The sequence below is a fragment of the Amborella trichopoda genome, chromosome 4 (assembly GCF_054954075.1).
Source record: "Amborella trichopoda isolate Santa Cruz 75 chromosome 4, AtrichopodaSantaCruz75HAP2 v2.0, whole genome shotgun sequence".
Taxonomy (NCBI): domain Eukaryota; kingdom Viridiplantae; phylum Streptophyta; class Magnoliopsida; order Amborellales; family Amborellaceae; genus Amborella; species Amborella trichopoda.
Genome location: NC_142339.1, coordinates 44,210,371 through 44,226,449, shown reverse-complemented (window position 1 = coordinate 44,226,449; position 16,079 = coordinate 44,210,371). Strand labels below are relative to the sequence as shown.

General features: G+C 40.0%; 1 pseudogene across 1 annotated transcript; it reads right to left on the bottom strand.

The window, feature by feature from the left end:
- Positions 1 to 1,969: 1,969 nt before the first annotated feature.
- Positions 1,970 to 12,968, bottom strand: LOC18435818 (uncharacterized; annotated as a pseudogene). The gene is made up of 4 exons (XR_016054546.1): positions 11,197 to 12,968; positions 3,925 to 4,062; positions 2,982 to 3,221; positions 1,970 to 2,589 (listed from the first exon to the last, which is right to left on the bottom strand). The product of XR_016054546.1 is annotated as an uncharacterized LOC18435818 (transcript).
- Positions 12,969 to 16,079: the final 3,111 nt, after the last annotated feature.

The following is a 16,079-nucleotide window of genomic DNA, read 5'->3' as shown; positions in this document are numbered from 1 at the left end:
TGGACTGTATATGTAGAAATACGGTCCAGCCCACATCAAACAATTTTCCTCAATTTAATGGGTAATCTGATCATGATTACACTGCTGGCAACGGACCATATCATGATGTAGTCTAGTAGAATGATATCCAGCGCATTTCACCTGTTTGTTCTGCGAAAGAGTGATTTCAAGAGTTTTTCCGGTTGTAAGCTTTAATTTCCCAAACTTTTGAGTTGAATCGATCACACCCCAGCCTAATAATACATATACTCATAAAATGGTTTTCATTACTTAGGAAAATGTACACTTAAAGCATTAATATGAAATTTTACTTGCAAAGTGGATGGGTTAAAACTTTCAGTCTTGGGTTCCATGCCCAATATGTAACTGAAAATAGTTTGCAATAAATAAACGTTTTAATAGAAAAATCCACTCCTTGAAACCAATGACCATTAATTATTTTGTGCGTAATGAAAATAATGATCTGTTGAGGTAAGAAATAATGTTACGAGAATCCATGACATTACCGATTCTTTTTATTTTTCTCAAATTTTAGAATATTTATCGATAGCCATGAAATTAAAAATTAGTTTCATAATGTGGAAGGAATTCATAATGTAATGCGACAATGTTTTCTCATGTGGAAAATTTTGTAGAGGCAAATTTGCTCTGCATTTTGTGCCAACTAAAGTTTCAAGAAATATATACTCACTCCTCGAGGAACAAAGAGCCAATATGGTACAAGACTTCAAATACAATACATATTTACTTCCAGATAAATAAAGAACTATCCATTTGTGTTGGATATAAGGTCCCATACATATGTTGATATTAAGGAAGGAAAGTGAACGCCATTTATTCATAGAGGTTTTTATCCATTAATGACCTTCTTCGATGGAACTTTCTCCTGAAATGAACAATCAAAGAAAGGGACAAGCCATAGAGCTAATAGCAGAGAAAGGGACAAGCCGACAGTAAGGGAATTTAAGTTTGTTACGTGCCTTTACACATATAATTTATGTGTAGAGGTTGAGATTGAGCCAAAAATAATGTCACGGACTAGCTAAACTTGTACTTGATAGGTTATAATTACAAGTACAATCAATAATGTAATATTGTTTTCAAGCCACTAGAATTGTCTCACATGTCTAGATACACACTAAAAGCTCACCTTTCATGTTTCCAATCTAAGAACTCTAAGTCTTATAAGTTTTATGCTGATTGAAACAATATCAGCATGCACCCTGGTCAAATCATATTGACGTATACGTTCATTATAAATAGCCAGCCTATGCCTATTCGTTAATTGAAAGTGGATTTTTACTGAAGCTACATCAAAGATTTTAAAAAACAACACAAGGGTAGAGAGAATAAAGGAAATGTGTGGTCTAATTCGGAAGAGTGTTTTGATAGTGTTGTGTTCCTCACAATTGTGATTTTCATAGTTTTATGTTTGCATCATGGGCTTAGTCACATCTAACAATTTCATAAAACCAAACCCTACAACTGACATAGGAGGTTGAGCTCCTCTTGCCCATTTGACAAGGGTACGACTCCCTGAATTTGTGCTTCCATGGCAGGTGTGGACATTGTGCAAATTCAACGAAATAAACTCATTGCTCATTGCACCTAATTGGCAAGAGAGTATGCTTTGTTAAGAACATTTTCAAGCAGAGCACATTCTCCTGCATGTGTTTGGGGAGCAAGGACTCTAAATGTTAGGCACTTAAAGAAAAAGAAATTGTGGAAATGTTTAGCACAATGAATGCGGTTATAGGAAGTTATAATTGAAGGCCGTATTATTCGAGAACCGTGGTTGTAACTAGCCCTGTTGTTATAAGAAAGGCGGGATTTGTGGGAAATTTGAGGGAGAGAGGAGAGGAGACAGATTTCTTTAAGAATACATGAGAGATTAAACCACTTACAGAAAAAAAAAACATGCAATTAAAATGACTCAACTCTAGGCCCATGAACAGATTTACATCATGAATGAGAAAAAAATGCCCTCAAAAGAAACTAGATATACAGTTCATAGACCAGCTTAAGTGTCATGCCAGTACACATTTATATACAGTTCAAAAGTAAATACAGCTCAACAGGCAAACCAGTATGGGCAAAAACACCAACACGATTTTGCGCAAGTGAGATTTTATAGTTCAAGAGAATAAAACAAAGAACTAGAAACCTAAACAGCAGAGAGTATAATAGCATAATGCTTTGACAACTTGATAATGAAAGCATCTTCGGAACTCTTGAGGTAACCAATCATCAAGAATAAGCCTCTAGAGACAAGTTGATACTTGGCAAATATGATTTATTCAACTCTTCTTTTCTTGGCATTCTACGCATGATAGGGCCATGATTTTCAGGACTCAGCTCCACGGTCACAAAATAATAGAACGGGCCACTTATGTTGCAGCAAAGAGGGAGATGATATCTGAATAATTGAAAAATATTCTCGGATTCATAATGACCATGTGGCTCCTCCTTAACATCAATAGACAATAGCAAAGGAGCTCATGAACTTAAATCTCCAGTGAAGGAACTCAGAGAACTTATCACAGTTTCATATACCTCAATACCCTTCATGTACATATCCTCATTTAGAAACTGCAACATGAAGCAGAATTATACTCCAATCAGATTTTAAATACTCGAACTTGCAATGAGAATTTGTTTGAGCCAAAATTGAGCAACTTGCAACTTGGCAAGTCTTTTTATTCTCTTTGTCGAGAATAAAAAGAATAAAATGAACTTAAAATAATAAAAAAATAGTTTAGGATCAAACATAGCAGACTGTTATAAAGCTATTTTATGAAGTCTAGATACAAAACTGAATATTCTGGTACTACTGTGAGAGAGATAGAGAGAAGCTCATTAGAAACTTGTATATATTTCTTTCTGCTATGGCTAGAATCTTCTTAGTAAATTCTGCATGAGAGAGTAACAACAAAAGTACCAGAAAGGAACAAATCCAAAAAACCATCACAGTAATACAAGACCTCATCATGAGCATGAAGCAGTCTTGGCGTGTTTATAACAGGTGAAAACCCAAGGGCAGGTATATCCATCTTTCTCATGAATCGGGTATCAGTTGTTGATCCCAAGATTTCAGGCTTGGAAAGTATTCCCCCAGTTGAGAGGATAGCTTGCCTAAGAACCAACCACCAAGGGTTGGATTCATTTGTTGCAGTCATCAAAGGGCGCCCATTAATGTCCCGAAGTGGCCCTTTCTCAATAATCTGTAACAAAGGTAAGATGTCATCTTAATCTTTATAAAATCCTTTAAAGAGAAAACTGGAGAGGAAAAGACTATTAGTTTCCGGGGTTCAGCTGCTAAGCTCAGGACTTAACACACACACACACACAGAGAGAAAGTACCAGCATAACTAAAAACTTGATAATAGAAACAATCTAAAGTCACCTTGTTGCAGTTCAGTTTGTAACAGTCTCTTAATTGGGCATATTTATTGACTATGAAGATGGTTGGAGAGAAAGTACCAGCATAACTGAAAACTTGACAATAGAAACACTCTAAAGTCACCTTGTTGCAGTTCAGTTTGTAACAGTCTCTTAATTGGGCATATTTATTGACTATGAAGATGGTTGACCTGGTTGTGAAGTCAAGTGACAGTTCATAACTTCTAATCCAGCCCTAACAAATCAGTTATCAACTTTTCATATGTCCAACCGAACCATTCTCTGGTTCAATTTCCATTTTACCGTCTGAGGATCACCTGAGCAGCCTGTCTTAACTGACCACGCCCCCTAAGATTTAACTTTGAGTGGAGTCAACGTTAAGTTTTTAAACCCAGTGAACATTTTTCATTTACTGGATAGAGATAGAAAGCTGTGTTAACAATTAATCACAAAACAGCCATTGGATCTCCAAACAGCTAAAAAAACTTGCACATGAAATAAATGCATGACCTGAAAAATTCAGACCTCATATGTCATGTTCCTCGTGGCCGGAGCCCACTCATTGGCAACCCTCCACTTTAAAACCTCTGCATCTGCTGTAGGTGGAAGGCGAACATCATACCCTGCTTCAGCTTCTGATGGTTGCATGTTCATGACAAAGCCCTGCAAATCATTCTCTCCTTCAAAGAGGGTCATATATCTTATAACATGGAAATCAATAGAAAATTCACGATGGTGTTGAAACAGTAACGTAGTATTTCTATGGCATACATGTTGGTGGAAAGGATGCAGAATAAATGAAGCAAACATATTTCATTCACATAAATGTAAACCTGTCGAAACATCTTGAGGGCCCACCTAAAACTCGTCACTTGGAAAATGACACCCCAATGTGATGCAAAAATGAATTTTTTTATGCCAGTCTCGAGATGAGAAAACTAGTCAATTTACTTCCAAAATTATCTTATGCACCAATGTTCTTGTCTCCACAAGCCTCAGCAAAATAATACAGCTGAAAGGAAACATAGCTCCTTCAATAGTATATTTTCTTGCAAAGATTTTCTACGTTCAAGATATCCTTATTACAACCCATTGGGTAAACCATATGCCTTTATCTTCCAAGAAAATGTATCTATTATTGATGTTCCAACTAGTTAACTAGACAGTACCTGTTATCTTAGAGCCAAGATATTGGAGTGGTATTTCTTGTCCCACACCGTACATAAGTATCTAGATTCACTGTAAGTCCTCAAAATATATTCATCTTACATACACTTTATGAAAAGCCCACAGATGTTATGATCCACTCATCCACAACCTATGTACTTGCTCATCCCTCACAATGTCACATTTGTTGAAACTGTGCCATTTGTAAATGATGAACATATTGTCATGGGGCCAATTGTTTTGCTTAGCACCATGCAGCCTCGACTCTTAGCCCAGTAGCCAAGGGTCAAGTTCAGCTTATCTCTATCTGCACCTTGTAACCACTCACACATGCACCACACACATACAATGCAAGACAACGGGTCAAAGGGCTGTAACCCACTTTATTCAATGTACTGTTACAATGTACTACCACAAATGCCCACCAGGGATCTAGGCCAGACATATATATAGACCCCAATTTACAACCAACTCAAATTCAAATACATTACATGTAGTGACCAGCCAATGCACATGGCCTGGTAAAGGGCACCTGGCTACTAGCCAGGCAGCCCACGTCCTGAGCGGTTACAACATCCCACGTGATCAGCAGCCATCCTCAAGCCACACCCTGGGGTGAGGCCACCTAAGCCTGGTCAAGTCCCCCAACCATCTCCCTCTTTCTAGCGGCCCACCTATTGGCCATTTCAACCACGTAGTCAGTCAATTTGAATATGAATTCAAACTTGGTGCCTGCCTAACCCAGTTGCCTTGGTCCCTCGCTCAACCCACCATCGAGTTGTGCCACCATGTGGTGCGTAGGCTCATGCTCCCATGCATCATGATGAGCACTTGCCTTGTCTGCCGCGACCCACTAGTTGCCCTAAGGCTAACACCACTCTCTCAAAAAACCTGGATCGCCATGAGTTGACGTTGTTTGCGACCAAGTAGCATTGGTCAATGTTGTCTGCCCATGGGGCTAGCCTGCTAGTCGGGTGTTGTGTCAAGGGAGGTTTTCTGGCCTTGCCCTTGACCAACACACATGCACCAACCTCGGGTTCTGACAAGCCTCCCCCACCAATAGGTCCCTTTGTCCTCCTCGGGATACTAGCCAAGAACTATTAGACCAGTTCCTCATACCCCCAGAGTGTCACATCCGTCGCCCAGCTGGCTTCTTCCTCAAGCAAGTCCTATTTGACCAAGAATTCCACCCTCCGCCTCTTTTTGCTTTGGCTCAACACCCATCGAGCCAATATCGCCTCCATCTTATGCTTGAACTGAGTCCTCAGGTTGGGCGATGCTCGTACAGCTTGAACCCACTCTCCCAGGGTCTTTGTCCTGGTGATAGGGCTTCAAAAAGCTCACGTGGAACAACAGATACACCTTGATCCAGTCAAGTAGGGCCAACCGATAGGCCAACTTGCTTATACACTTGATCACCTCTAAGGGACAATCATACCTCTGGATTAGCCCTTGGTGTGCAGTCTTTGCACTGATTTTCTTCCATATTTGAGGGGGGAGTTTAAGCAAGACATGATCCCCTACTCCAAACTCAAGATGTCTCTGATCCTGGTCCACATACTTCTTCATATGCTTGATTGCACTATCAAGGCATTCACATGCCTCCTCAAGTTGTTCCTCATGAGCTTTAGCCAACCTTAATGTTACGGGGCATCAGGCATGAGCTTGCTACAGGGCCACATCGTGTGGCACTAGGGGCTGTCAACTGATAGCTAACTCGAATGGACTCTTCTCAGTCGATGAATTCTTACGGAGATTGTAGCAAAACTGAGCCATGTCTAGTAAATTGACCCCATTTATGCTGGTTGCAGTCACAGTGTGCCAAAAATACTTCTCTAACACAACATTCACCCTCTCAGTCTGTCCATCAGTTTGAGGATCGTTGCTGGTGAGAAATTGAGCTTGGTCCCCATCAGCTTGAACAAATGACCATAAAATCTCCCAATAGCCTGAGCATCCCGAACAACTCACAATGTCTTCAGGTATTCTGCACATCTTCACTAAGTGGGTCAAGCATAGCTTCACTGCTGCATCTACAGTGCAATGGTCGAGAGCCGTGATAAAAGTTCCATACTTGGAGAACGATCAGCCATGACCATAATGTGGGACATTCCGTTCACCTTAGGTAAGCCATCAATGAAGTCCATCGAGAAGCTCAATCATGGGCCATTACGGACAGGAACAGGCTTGAGCAACCTAGCTTGCTTTTATCGATCCGTCTTCTCTTGCTGGCACACCAAGCAGGTTTGGACATAATGTTAATGTTCTACATCCTGCTCCATATGAGGCCAATAGAAGTTCCTGCACAAGAGGGCTAGGGTCATCTCCTAACCAAGGTTGCGGGTGCGCTGGTGCATTATGGCATTCTCTTAGCAGCTCCTTTTTCAGCTCTCCTCCATTAGGCACATACATGCGTCTGCCTTTAGCATAGAGAATGCCACCCTCTAGCCAAAAGCGCTTGGTGTGCCTCTCCTAGGCATCGTACACCAACTTCTTGGTTAATGAGTCGTTTGTAGTCTCTTGACAAATATATCCATGGAGCTCCCTTCTGCTTGAACTATGGTTGCAACCACAACTAAATGCTCAGCCTTCCTTCTCAGGGCATGAGCTACAACGTTGGCTTCGTCTGGTTTGTATTACAAGACAAATTCAAACTCTCTACAAGAAATTCTTGCCAACAGGCCTGTTTCAGTGTCAACTTCTTTTGAGTGGTAAAGTAGCTTGTGGCCACGTCATCAATGCGGACCACAAGCTTGCTTCCCAAAAAAATGCACTACTGCCGTCATCTCTTTCTCATAAACTGAATATCTTTGTTTGGTCTCATTGAGCTTTCCGCTCTCAAAGGCAACTAGGTGTCTCTCCTGCATCAAGACTCCTCCAATTGCATGGCTCAATGCATCTATACTTCGAAGGGTCGATCAAAATCATTGAGGCACAGCATTGGTTTGCTGGTGACTAACCTCTTTAACTTTTGAAAGGCCTCCTAGCAATTTCCTGTCCATTCCCACTTGAGCAGCTTCTTTAGAAGTCTGGTGAAGACCACCATCTTCTTTGAGTAACCTTCAATAAACCATCGGTAGTAGTTAGCTAGCCCTAAAAAGGAGCATAGCTCACAATTTTCTTAGGTTGCGACCGTTCTGGGATGACCTACACCTTCTGATCATCCATCTTGATCACCCTATAACCCACTCTGTGCCCGAGGAACATGACCTCCTCTTGGGTGAATACACACTTTTCTAGCTTTAGGTACAATTGAACCCTTAATTGCTCTAGCACCAACCTCAAATGTCGAACATGGTCATCGAGGTTTTGGCTGTATACAACGATATCATCCAAGTACATGATCACAAACACATCAATATACTGAACTCATTAAAAGTTGTCGGGGCATTAGCCACCCCAAACAAAATTACAAGCAATTCAAATGAACCATAACGGGTTGCACAAGTTGGTTTCTCTTCATCACCCTCTGCTATGCAAACCTGCCAATAGCCCGAACACAATCCAACTTGCTGAAGACCTTGGCCTTAGATAACTGGTCGGAGATCACCATTGAGGTGCAGTGGGTAATGTTTCTTCACCGTCAGCTTTTTCAAGGCACGTTAATCCACACACGTTCACAGGGATCCGTCTTGCTTCTTTTGAAACAGATTGGGGCACCGAAGGAGGACTTGGATGGCTGGATCATTCCAACATTCAGTAGCTCATCTAGCTACTTTTGTAGTTCAGCCAACTTTGTGGGGGCCATCCGGTATGGGGCACAAATTGGGAGTTGAGCACATGCCTCAAGCTTGATCTGGTGGTCCATAGCTCTCCATAAGGAAGGAACTTGGAGAGTTCCGAGGGAATCACATATGCGTATTCCTTCTGCAACTCCGCAACTACAGGGGGCACCAGGACTCCTTTGGGATCTTTGAGCAATAAGGTGGCAAAGTACACAGGCTGGCCCTACTGTAGCCCTACCTTCACTTATAGAGCAGACAACATCTTGCCTTTTCCCTTACGCTCAATCGGGACTATGCAGGGGTACGATTCATCAAGGATGGTCACCACATTTGGGTGTCGCACCACTGCAGGCTTCGCTAGTGCCAAGAACTCCACCCAAGGTTGACATCAAAGCCATCCAAAGCCACTACAAGAAGCACGATGTGCCTGCTCCAGGTTCCCACATTCACCAGGACATCACAAGCAGTCCCGACAACTAACTGGGATGCAGAATTCACCGTTTTCATCCTGCTGGTGTCCCCACCCAACTTGAGGCCTAGTCGTGCAATCTCTTGATCAACCACAAAGTTATGGGTGGTGCCTGTGTCCGCCATTGCTCTCATGTCCTTCCCATTTAGAGTGATCCTAACATACATCAGGCCACCATTTGTAGGGTCTCTTTTCCCACCTTTTGTATTGTGTGAAGCTGAAGGGGAGTTGCTTGAACGACTTCCTCTTTCTCCTTCTTCTACCACCTGAACTGCACTAAAGGACTGCTTTTGAGGGCAACCCTTGGCTTTATGGGAGCCTTTACAAATGAAGTGTCCAAAGAAATCCTTCTTGGCTCCTGATTTGCCAGAGGAATTCCACTTGGGTCGCCCACCTCGTTGTTGTTTGGGGTCCCAATTTCCTTTCTTCCCCCTTCCTTTGCCTTGCAGAGAACCTCCGATGAAGCATCTAATTTATAGTCCATCAGGGACTCTGCAGCAGCCACTGCAGCTGGGAGGTCTTTCACTCCGTCCTCTTCAACTTGGCCTAGACCCAAGGCTGTAGCCTACCATGAAGTTGAATAACTTATCCTCTTCCATCATATTTTTTATGTTAAGCATCAAACTCGAGAATTACTTGACATACTTACGCACTATGGTTGTGTTTGAGTTTTTGTAAGGCCTCTCTAGCCGTCCAAGCAACATTCCCTAGTAGGACCTGTTCCTTAAGCTCCCTCTTGAGGGACTGTGATTCAACATCAGCGCAATGCTCTGAGCTAATTGTGAAATCGAGGCTTTGATATCACCTTTCATGGGGCCAATTGTTTCGCTTAGCACTGTGCAGCCTTGACTCTTAGCCCAGCAACCAAGGGTCAAGTTCATCCTAGCTCTAGTGCACCAAGTAAGTACACACACGCACAACTCACACACAAAGCAAGACAGTGGATCAAAGGGCCGTAAACCACTTTATTAAGGCTGTACAGTTATATGTGTACTACCACCGATGCCCACCAGGGGTCTAGGCCGCGTATATACAGCCAATGTACGTGACCTGGTCAAGGGCACCTGGCAGCTAGCTAGGCAGCCCACGTCTTGAGCAGTTACAATACGCCTCCTGATCAGCAGCCACCCTCAAGCCACACCTGGGGTGAGGCCACCTAGTTGGACAGCCTGGTCAAGTGCCACAACCGCGTCCCTCTTTCTAGTGGCCCACCTCTTGGCCGTTTCAGCTACGTCGTCGATCAGTCTGAATTCGAATTCAAACTTCAGGCTTGCCCATCCCCGGTGCCTTAGTCCCTCGCTCAGCCCACCATTGAGTTGTGCCACCATGTGGTGTGCAGCCTCATGCTCCCTTGCACAATGGTGTGCACTTGCCTTGCTCATCATAGCCCACCGGTCAAGCTATTAGGACTATAGAATGGATTGCTATGAGTAGACGTTGTTTGCGACAAAGTGGCAAAGGTGCACACTGTGCGGGCAGAGCGCTAAGTTGCTAGTCGAGTGGTTTGTCAAGGGAGGTTTTCTAGCCCTGCACTGGACCAGCACACATGCACCAAGCTGGGGTCATGACACATCCTATAGCAACCAAAAAATTTCATCCTAAACATTTCTAAATCCTTTTGACACCCTCTCATTAGCATTTGAATCCCAAGGCCACTGTTGGCACAAAGCTAGACCTTTTCCACCATCTTATCTTGAGCATATTCAAAACCTCACGAGCATCCCAATCAGCAAAGCAGTCATATATTTTCTCACATTGCGTTTTCCCTCACATTTCCATTGCATCCTAACCTTTTATTTCATCCCCTTCATATAAGAAATTCCTCCGCATACTTCAAGGTGGCTTTCCAAGCTTGATGAAAACAGGCTAGGAATAAAATTGTTGCACTTTATACTCAAACCCTTGAAGAATCTGCTACTGCAATGGCATACACGGTGAAGAGACCTATGATCCTATGGACTATATCAGCTATTGCTGCTTTCTCAGCCATTAGGAATTAGAGTTCACATCAGATGGATGTGAGGAGGTCTCTATGAGACACCCAAATTTATTTTGCATTTACTCCTCTAATGGACCTTATCTTTAGAAGGCATTTAACAGGCACATGAGCAGGATTTGAGAGATAAGAGGCGCCCTCACTGCTTGCAAGTTCATTTAAGGCAATTCTGATTTATCTTATTCTAGCACCAAGGATTTCCTAGAAGAGCAGGAAACAAGGAAATGGTTTCAAATAGATTATTGAGGCAAAGTACTATCAATGTTCTCTGTTTGTAGTGAAATAGTTTTAGTCTCTGAGGCATGGGCCTGCACATCACCTCGATGACACATAATTTGAGTTCAATTTAGATTTGTTTAGCAAGACATTTTTCATGGGGCAATCAACACATTGAAGTGGAATGTCACTATAGAAAAGACACATGGGGAACAATCACTCACAGTGGGTGTGCGCGTCCCTGCCTTCACATAAACTGGGCTCACCGAAACTACCTCCGACTCAACTGAAAGCTCCGCTCTCACCATATCAAACTGCGCCTCCCTGAAGCCGCGCACAACCTCCATGCTCTTCATCAAATTCTCCATTGCCCCATTTCATACATCCTCGACCCGTGCCCAGGCATCCCCACCGCCCTCAAAATCACAGAGAGTGGAGCCCTATCAGCATAAAACACCCTGTACCGATCATTTTCCGACACGCCACCTTCATCCAAAACAAACCCGACATTCAAACTCTTAAACTCTTCTGATTCAACAAACTTCATGGACCCATCATAGCCCCCAATCTCCTCATCAGGGACAAAAGAGATGTGCATGGTGCGAATTGGTGTATAGGATTTGGCCTTTGGCCTCCTCACGGCCTCGAGGTACTGCATGCCAACACACTTGTCGTCCTGAGCACCACGGCCATAGATGTTGCCGTAAGCATCCCGTGTTGCGGAGAAGGGGGGGTGAGCCCACTTGTCGGCCTCGGCAGGAACAGTGTCCATGTGAGAGTTGAAGACAACAGAGGCAAGAGAGGGATTGGAGCCAAGCCATGTGAAGAGGAGGAGGGGCTTATTGGGGGCGAAATAGAGGGTCTTGGTGAGGAGAGAGAGGGAAAGGGCTTGGGAGGTGAGGAAAGAGGCGGCCGAGGCGTAGTCAGGGTCGGGGTGGGCGGTGTTGATGGAGAGGTAGTGGCGGAAGCGCGAGACTGGGTTGTGGAGAGAGAAAGAGGGGAGGAGGGGGAGAGATAGAATGAGGAGGAGCAGTGAGAGAGGAAGTCGAGGGGGCATGGTGATTTCTCACTGTGGAAGTAGAGAGGGAGAGAATTTGGATGAGTGGAAGGATTGTCCATCGCACAAATTTCCATTAAATCACCGCTATGGATCCGTCCGAATTGGTAATACATACCGGGTGCGGTTTGTATAGAGCCTATGTTCTAAACCAATGGTTTAAAAAACGGATCGGTGATCCGGATCGGGTTTCTAAAAAATCGATCCTGATCGATGAATCGGCGATTCGGATCGAAAATCAAAGGAATCGGTCAGAATAAAGCTTAAAAAAAATCTGAAAAAATTATTAAAATTCATTATAAATATTTTTTTTTAGGAATTCAATAAGAAATGAGGGTACTCCATTAAAAATTTTCATGTTTTTGAATGAATATGCGAATATTGATATGTTCTTTCCCTGCATGAACCGCCATTCAGCATTTAATTTACATCACACAAAATGATAAACATATAATTATCATGGAATAAGTATATCAACATACATGGACTACAATAAAGCATAAAATTAGTAACATATGATCTAAAAATAAAATGATAGATGACGTTATTGCTCTTCTTGGTCACGCTGGTGCCATTGATTGAATTCGTTTAACAATTCATTGATTCGATCTAAAAACGAATCATCGATATTAGCAGGCGTCTGACTATTCCCAAATCCCTGAGTGTTAGTGTTTTATTGTGTTCCCAATCTAAAATTCCCGAAGATTGTCCATCCTTCATGCTCACTTGCACTGTCGTGCTCATCCCTACACTGTTGCTGTTGGGACTCGATATGTGAATAATATGGCTGGGATAGGGTGGCCTCAGAATCATCATCTCTCTCATTTTCTCTTTGAATAATATGGATTAAAAAAAAAAATTAACAAATTTTCAAAAAAATCGATCATGGATTAAAAAAAAAAATCACAAATTTTCAAAAAATTCTATCATGGATTACAAAAAAAATTCGATCATGGATTAAAAAAAAAAAATCACAAATTTTCCAAAAATTTTATCATGGATTACAAAAAAAAATTCGATCATGGATTAAAAAAAAAAATTTCAAATTTTCAAAAAATTCAATCATGGATTACAAAAAATTCGATCATGGATTACATAAAATTTGATCATGGATTACATAAAATTCGATCATGGATTACAAAAAAAAACAAACAAAAAAAAACAAAAATTTCAATCGTGGATTACAAGAAAAGAAAAAAACAATTCGATCATGGATTACAAAAAATTCAATCATGGATTACAAAAAACTCTATCATGGGTTACAAAAAAAGCAAAAAACAAAAAATTCAATCATGGATTACAAAAAAAAAAACAAACATTTCGATCATGGATTACAAAAAAAAAACAAACATTTCGATCATGTATTACAAAACATTCGATCATGGATTACAAAAAATTCTATCATGGGTTACAAAAAAAAAAACAAAAAACAAAAAATTCGATCATGGATTACAAGAAAAAACAGCAAACATTTCGATCATGGATTACAAAAAATTCGATCATGGATTACAAAAAATTCTATCATGGGTTACAAAAAAACAAAAAATTCGATCATGGATTACAAAAAAACAAAACAATTCGATCATGGATTACAAAAAAATCGATCAAGTATTACAAAAAAATCTATCATGGATTACCAAAAAAAAAAAAAAAATTCCGTACGGGACTCGCCGATTCACTGTTCGGACTCGCCGATTCCGTACAGTGAATCGGCGAATCACTGTACAAAATCGTCCGGCTCTCTCTAGAACCGGACGATTTCCAATTTTTTAGCCGATACGATCCACTTTTGCGATTTTCGAGTCAAATCGGGAGAGTCCGGTTTGACTCGGCGTTTTTTAAAACACTGTTCTAAACAATTATATTAGAGCCCACCTTCAAGTAGTAGTGTCCACAAATGTGGTTTTTATACTAAAAATATTTTTAATAGCTCTAAAATATATTTTTATTTTTATTTATTAAGTTTAAAGCTTTAAAATTAGTGTAAATCGAAAGATATATGAAAATTTGAAAATCTTGAAAATTGAAGGTCCAAAAATACGTTACAAAATACAATATTTCCAAAACTTGAAATCCATTTTTTTTCATGTCCATGAATCTTGATGTCGAGATGATCAATTTAATGATATTTGAACATCAAAACAACCTCTTCTAGTGAAATTTTTGAGGTAGGCTCGAATTTAATTGTTTAGAGCATTGGCTCTATGTAAACTTTTCCCAAAAGATCGAAGTTTCTATAAAGGAAAAAGTTTATATAAGGATGTTACTTTATAATATACAACTACGGATGTCCCTCAAAAATCCATCAGAAAAGGTGGTTTTAATGTTGAAAAACCTTTTGATTGATCATCTCGACATCGCGATGTATGACTATGAAAAATAAAAAGACTTTAAGTCTCAGAAATAGTGTATTTTACAACATATTAACTACACTGTCCATTTTCAATATTTTCATATGTTTATAGATTTACTTGATTTTAACCATTTTTTTAATTTTAAATTTTATAATTAGATATAAAAATAGATTTTGAGATAATCCTAATAACATTTTACATCAAAATTATTTACCATGATAAAATTTGAAGGACATTTACCTCTACACCTACAGAGGCATCTGTATGCCAACTGCACCCTTCTATAAAGCCTAGGCTTTATGAAAACAAAATAAAATCCCATCTCAAATCCTCTAAAAAGCACTTTCAGCAACAGAATCTCTATGATGGCTCTAAAATCAATTTTCAACACTGACAATAAAATTTGAACTTCAAAAAATATATAAACCGTGCGGATCAATGAATACTTAGGATGAAATAGACTGTCTAGATAATTTGTTACAATATACATTATTTTTAGAGCTTGAAATACTAATTCTTTATGACCACAATGTTAAGCTAAGATGATCACTATAAAGGTTTTCAACATTTGAATTACAATTTTAAATAAGTTATGAGGTGAGGCTTTACTTATTTTGATAGAGCTGCAACCCTATCAAACAATTTCCCTATAAAAAAAGCTACAGCTAACATAAGGGCTCTGGTTGGAAAGAGACTATTTATCTTTTTTACATGGAGGTCACAATTATTCCTACTCAAAAAGTCGAATTGGATGGGTTGAGGTAAGTCATAGAGTCCAAAGTTCGAGAATTTGTTTTTTGAAATTTTGTGCCTATTCAATAATACTCTTACAACTACCCATTTTGATATTTAAAGGACAAGGTAATTGTGACCTCTATGTACAAAAGATAAAAAACAATTGCTTCTTGCTGGTTGGACCGCATTTCTACAATATACAGCCCAAAAGTATAAAGCATCCATTTTAAAGATGGATTCAAATATTTTTTTAATATAATTATTATTTCTAATTTGTAAAATTTATTTTATTCTTCATATTCATGATCTCCATATTAAAGATTATATTTTCTCTACAAACTAAGATCAAATTATATTTTAAAAATATATTTAATGCCAAACATGCATTTTTACAATACGCGGGCCGGCCAAATGCTAACCGTGTCTAAAGATAAAGGAAAAAGTTTATATAGAGCCGAGGCTGTAAACAATCAAATTTGAGCCTACCTCCAAAATTTCACTAGAAGGGGTTGTTTTGATACCCAAATATCCTCAAATTGATCATCTTGACATCAAGATACATAGACATGAGAAAAAAATGGATTTCAAGTTTTGGAAATAGCGTATTTTGTAATGCATTTTGGACCGTGAATTTTCAAGATTTTCAAGTTTTCATAGATCTTTTGATCGTAAACTTTATAAATAAAGATAAAAATATATTTTAAGGCTAGCGTAAAGATTTTCGGTATTGAAACCACATTTCTCAACATTATTTGAAGGTAGGCTCTAATTTGAATGTTTAGAGGCTAGGCTCTATACAAACCACATCCAAAGATAAATAGTCTCTTTGTAGACAATCCCTATGGGTACCTAAACAAATATTAAATAAGTTAAAAAAATAAAAAATATCAAGGGGTGGGATCAAGTAGCTTTCTAGAACCAGTTCAGTTCAGGCTGGTCCTCAATCTGGATTGCCAGGTTT